Here is a 6,373-nt window from a genome sequence, read left to right on the forward strand (position 1 = left end):
TCTGCATATAATTTAAATAAGCAGGGTGACAATATACAGCCTTGACGTACTCCTTTTCCTATTTGGAACCAGTCTGTTGTTCCATGTCCAGTTCTAACTGTTGCATACAAATTTCTCAAGAGGCAGGTCAGGTGGTCTGGTATTCCCATCTTTTTCAGGATTTTCCACAGTTGATTGTGATCCACACAGTCAAAAGCTTTGGCATAGTCAATAAAGCAGAAATAGATGTTTTTCTGGAACTCTCTTGCTTTTTCAATGATTCAGCGGATGTTGGCAATTTCATCTCTAGTTCCTCTGCCTTTTCTAAAACCAGCTTGAACATCAGGAAGTTCACGGTTCACATATTGCTGAAGCCTGGCTTGGAGAATTTTGAGCATTACTTTACTAGCATGTGAGATGAGTGCAATTGTGCAGTAGTTTGAGCATTCTTTGGCATTGCCTTTCTTTGGGATTGGAATGAAAACTGACCATTTCCAGGCCTGTGGCCACTGCTGACTTTTCCAAATTTGCTGCCGTATTGAATGCAGCACTTTGACAGCATCATCTTTCAGGATTTGAAAGAGCTCAACTGGAATTCCATCACCTGCAGTAGCTTTGTTCGTAGTGATGCTTTCTAAGGCCCACTTGATTTCACATTCCAGGATGTCTGGCTCTAGATCAGTGATCACACCATCGTGATTATCTTGGTCGTGAAGATCTTTTTTGTACAGTTCTTCTGTGTATTCTTGCCACCTCTTCTTAATATCTTCTGCTTCTGTTAGGTCCATACCATTTCTGTCCTTTATTGAGCCCATCTTTGCATGAAATGTTCCCTTGGTACCTCTAATTTTCTTGAAGAGATCTCTAGTCTTTCCCATTTTATTGTTTTCTTCTATTTCTTTGCACTGATCATTGAAGTAGGCTTTCTTATCTCTCCTTGCTATTCTTTGGAACTCTGCATTCAAATGGGTATATCTTTCCTTTTCTCCTTTGCTTTTCACTTCTCTTCTTTTCACAGCTATTTCTAAGGCTTCCGCAGACAGCCATTTTGCTTTTTTGCATTTCTTTTTCTTGGGGATGGTCTTGATTCTGATCTCCTGTACAGTGTCACGAACCCCCATCCCTAGTTCATCAGGCATTCTGTCAGATCTAGTCCCTTAAATTTATTTGTCACTTCTACTGTATAGTCATAAGAGATTTGATTTAGGTCATACCTGAATGGTCTAGTGGTTTTCCCTGCTTTCTTCAATTTCAGTCGAATTTGACAATAAGGAGTTCATGATCTGATCCATAGTCCGCTCCCAGTCTTGTTTTTGCACACTATAAAGCTTCTCCATCTTTGGCTGCAAAGGATATAATCAATCTGATTTCGGTGTTGACCATCTGGTGATATTCATGTGTAGAGTCTTCTCTTGTGTTGTTGGAAGAGGGTGTTTGCTATGACCAGTGTGTTCTCTTGGCAGAACTCTGTTAGCCTTTGCCCTGCTTCATTCTGTACTCCAAAGCCAAATTTGCCTGTTACTCCAGGTGTTTCTTGACTTCCTACTTTTGCATTCTGGAAGGGTTCAGATAGAGAGAAAAGATAAATGTTTCAATTTGTGTATAAAATATAGTTTTCCCAAATTGCTGTCATAATTAGTTTCAGGGGAAGGTTTTTTTTTTTCCTTACACCTGGAAAGCACATATTCTAACCAGCAATTTTTCAGACACAAACCATAAAAGTTATAAGCATATTCATCAGTCCTTCTGTTAAGCTTTGTGAAGTCATCAGGTTTTCCATTAGAATCCTTACCCAGTTCAGAAAGTGGTATTTATCTGAAAGTCATTTCTGTACATCTTCTTGAAGAGCAAGTATTTTTGTGAAACTTGATTAGTGCGCTCACAATATTTTGACATAGTAATTAGAATAATGCCTGATAACATTTTCCCCAAACATATCAGAATTTTAGGAGTGCCGTATGGTTTCTATGATATCTGTATTAGTAACATTTACCATACAATATAACCCGAGACTTATTACTCACTTGAGAATACTTCCCATGTCATTCTGTATAGAAAATGAGCCTAATTAGTGTAATATCTCTCTTTGGGGTGTTTGAGGGGCCCTCTGAAGCATCCCAAAGTCAGCTAGAAATCAAGTTCTTCATTACAATGACTTAGGAAGTTTTGTCAACAAAAATCAAAAAGGTTTAGAACACTCCGCCAGATAGGATTATAGGTCATTGTGAAACAATAGCTTTTCATATAGCTAAAGTAACAATAAAAGATTTCAGAACAGATCACTTAAGAGATAAAGAAATTTAAATCTGTTATCAAAGGCAGTTCACCATCTGAAGAAAAGGTGTCATCTTAACAGACAGAAAAGCTAAATTCAAGTTTTGCAACAGACAGAAAAGCAAAATTCAAAGCTAGATAAGTTTTACTTTATTTAAAAGGCAAACTTAATTAAATTTATGTTACACTTATTTTAAACCATGTACAAAACTCACTTCTCATGGTTCACTTTTCACAAACCTGATTACTTTCTGTACCCATTACTTTGTTCTTCCATCCTAAAAAGCCATCTGTAAGTCAGGCTTACTTCCTTTTCCCTTCACAAAATTCAATTCCATTCCTTATACCTTCTTTACTGAAAACACACTTCGTGCTTTCCTTAAGCAACCAAGAATTGACTTTTTTTTTTTGCAGGTTGGTCCATTTTTAATACTGAGTCAAAAAAATCTGTTTTTGGCCCCCCCCCCCCCCGTCCCTTTTTATTGAGGTTAACATATTTCAGAATTTTAAGTAAACCATTGCTGTAACTGGGTAAACTTGCCCCAGGTCCATCCTTCAGAAACTGCTGTCATTATTGGCAGTGCCATCCAGTCTTCAAGGGGGATATCAGCCTGGATCTGCTCTGTAATTATTGCAGAGCTCCAATTTGCTTTATCCGTGTCAATAGTTCCCCTCACTCATGAATATTTACTAGATCAGTGCATCCACCTATGCACTCTTTACCGATGAAGACCCAAGGTACCGTTCTGGCTCCTGTGAGCTGTTGCAAGTAATCTTGTATCTCAGTGGTGTCGCCGTTGGCTGTGATATCGACAAATTCCAAAAGCCCTTGTTTGAAGGGCAGTTGACTGAGGAGCTCCTGAGTCCATCTGCAGTAGGGGCAGGTTAGCTTGATGAACACGACCAACTTCTCAGACTGGATCTTGCTGTTCACGAATGCTTGAGACATGCTGCCTCCCCCGGGAGGACACCTTGACTGCCAAGAACTGACATTTATATTAGCATTTTATAGATTGGTGAGCATAAATACCAGTGATAATTTCTAAAATCTTTGCTGTCTTAGAACATTTTAGGATGACACCAAACAAAATGAGGGCAAAATGAGGACTGTAGCCCGGGAGGCAGCATCTCAGATAGCTCTGAGAGACTGCTTCAAAGTGGCAGTGGGGAAGGTCAATATATAAGGTTTTGGTGAATGGGAAGTTCAATACCATGAAGCACTTATTTTACAAAAGGTTTTTTGTTAGTCATGAGGATATGATGTCACTATAAAGGGATTTAGGGCTACTCTAGATAGGAGGAGATGCAATGATTAAGACCATAAAATCTGTTCCTAAAAACATTAAAAAAAAAAAAAAAAAATCCAGCTGTCTAAAGACCCATCTCACCAGATTCCCTGGAGTGTGAAGTGCCTCACTCCATAGCTGTTGAAGGGCAACAGCTATAGGATCATGGGGTTCACTCTCTGTAGAGGCAGACGGCAAACACCTTTGTTGTTCAGTCACTGGCAGTGCTCTTGGTCAGTGCCACTTTGTAGTTGACAGGCGTTTGCAATGACCAATGTGTTCTCTTAACAAAATCGTTAGCTTTCCCCTGCTTCATTCTGTACTCCAAAGCCAAATTTGCCTGTTACTCCAGGTATCTCTTGACTTCCTACTTTTGCATTCCAGTCCCCTATAATGAAAAGGACATCTTTTTTTGGGTGTTCTATGAAATCTGTAGGTCTTCATAGAACTGTTCAACTTCAGCTTCTTTGGGATTAGTGGCTGGGGCATAGACTTGGATTACTGTGATATTGCATAGTTTGCCTTGGAAATGAACAGAGATCATTCTCTGTAGTTTTTGAGATTGCATCCAAGTACTGCATTTTGGACTCTTTTGTTGACTATGATAGCTACTCCATTTCTTCTAAGGGATTCTTGCCCACAGTAGTAAATATAATAGTCATCTGAATTAAATTCACCCATTCTGGTCCATTTTAGGTCACTGATTCCTAGAAAGTTGATGTTCACTCTTGCCATCTCCTGTTTGACCACTTCCAATTTACCTTGATTCATGGACCTAACATTCCAGGTTCCCACTCAATACGTTCTTTACAACTTCGAACTTTACTTCCACCACCAGAGACATCCAAACTGGGCATTGATTTTTCTTTGGCTCAGCCTCTTCACACCTTTTGGAGCTATTTCTCTGCTTTCCTCCAGTAGCACACTGGGCATCTACCAAGCTGGGGAGTTCATCTTTCAGTGTCGTATCTTTTTGCCTTTTCATAGTGTTGATGCTAGCAAAGTAATGCTCAAAATTCTCCAAGCTAGGCTTCAACAGTACATGAACCAAGAACTTCCAGACATTCAAGCTGGATTTAGAAAAGGCAGAAGAACCAGAGATCAAATTTCCGACATCCAAAACACAAGAGAATGTCAGAAAAACATCTACTTCTGTGTCACTGACTACACTAAAGCCTTTTACTGTGTGGATCACAACAAATTTTGGAAAATTCTTAAAGAGATGGGAATACCAGACCACCTTATCTGCTTCCCGAGAAACCTGTATGCAGGTCAAGAAGCAACAGAACCAAACATGGAACAATGGACTGGTTCCAAATTGGGAATGGAGTACAAAGAAGTACGTCAAGGCTGTATATTGTCACTCTGCTTATTTAACTTAGCTTCAGAGTACATCATGCAAAATGCCAGGCTGGATGAAGCACCAGCTGGAATCAAGATTGCTGGGAGAAATATCAATAACCTCCGATATGCAGATGACAGCACCCTTATGGCAGAAAGTGAAGAGGAACTGAAGTGGAAGAGGAGAGTGAAAAAGCTGGCTTAAAATTCAACATTCAAAAAACTAAGATCATGGCATCCAGTCCCATCACTTCATGGCAAATAGATGGGGAAACAATGGAAACAGTGAGAGACTTTATTTTCTTAGGCTCCAAAATCACTGCAGCCATGAAATTAAAACACACTTGCTCCTTGGAAGAAAAAGTATGACCAACCTAGACAGCATATTAAAAAGCATAGACATTACTTTGCCCACAAAGGTCCACCTAGTCAAAGCTATGGTTTTTCCAGGATTCATGTATGGATGTGAGAGTTGGGCCATAAAGAAGGCTGAGTGTTGAAGAATTGATGCTTTTGAGTGATGGTGTTGGAGAAGACTCTCGAGAGTCCCTAGGAAGGCAAGGAGATCAAACCAGTCAATCGTAAAGCAGATGAACCTGGAATATTCATTGGAAGGACTGAAGCTGAAGCTTCAGTATTTTGGCCACCTGATGCAAAAAGTGACTCATTAGGAAAGACCCTGATGCTGAAAACAGTTGAAGGCAGGAGGAGAAGGGGGCAGAGGATGAGATGGTTGGATGGCGTCACTGACTCAATGGACATGAGTTTGAGCAAGCTCCAGGAGATGGGAAGGACAGGGGAGCCTGGTGTGCTGCAGTCCATGGGGTCACAAAGACTTGGACACAACTTGAGCAACTGAACAACAACTCAAGAAGAGGAAGCAGAAAAGAGAGAGAAGGACACTCTCCCCTCCCCACTTCTCCTTTTATTATAAAACTGTAGCCCACTATTTACTCTGGCCAGCACCCTCTCCCCCTCTGCTTGTAAGCCTCACAAGTGTCCTATCTTTTTTTGTTTGTTTGTTTTCAATCAGCACAGGCTGCCATAGAAATATGATATAGATGTCTAGAGACACAGAAAAGATCTTGTTGCTAGCACAGGAGACAGGGTAGATGGTATGTAAGGAGGAAGAAACTTTCCTGTCTGAGTGCTGCTCACAGGATCTGAAAATTGACATTCTTCTTAACTTGGGGATTTTTCGCCTATGTTTTAAGTCTAACCCTGTTTAAACTCAAGTCTGTAAATTTAGGTATTCTACCTGGTATTTGTGTATTTTTAAAAAATAAATACTTATTTATTACTTATTTGGCTGCAATGACTCTTAGTTGTGGCAAGTGGGATTTAGTTTCCCGTCCAGGAATGGAACCTTGGCCCACTGCATTGGAAGCATGGAGTCTTAGTTACTGGGCCACCAGGGAAGTCCTCAAATATCTCTAAGCTGGTAAGTTTTGCATTGCAATGCCTGTTTTGTGACTAAGTTTTAAAATGAAACT

The 6,373-nt window shown here is 40.1% G+C and overlaps 1 pseudogene; it reads right to left on the minus strand.

Moving 5' to 3' along the window:
- Positions 1-2,727: 2,727 nt before the first annotated feature.
- Positions 2,728-3,317, minus strand: LOC113876111 (annotated as a pseudogene).
- Positions 3,318-6,373: the final 3,056 nt, after the last annotated feature.

Source organism: Bos indicus x Bos taurus, chromosome 18, assembly GCF_003369695.1.
Source record: "Bos indicus x Bos taurus breed Angus x Brahman F1 hybrid chromosome 18, Bos_hybrid_MaternalHap_v2.0, whole genome shotgun sequence".
In the NCBI taxonomy this organism is placed as follows: Eukaryota; Metazoa; Chordata; class Mammalia; order Artiodactyla; family Bovidae; genus Bos; species Bos indicus x Bos taurus.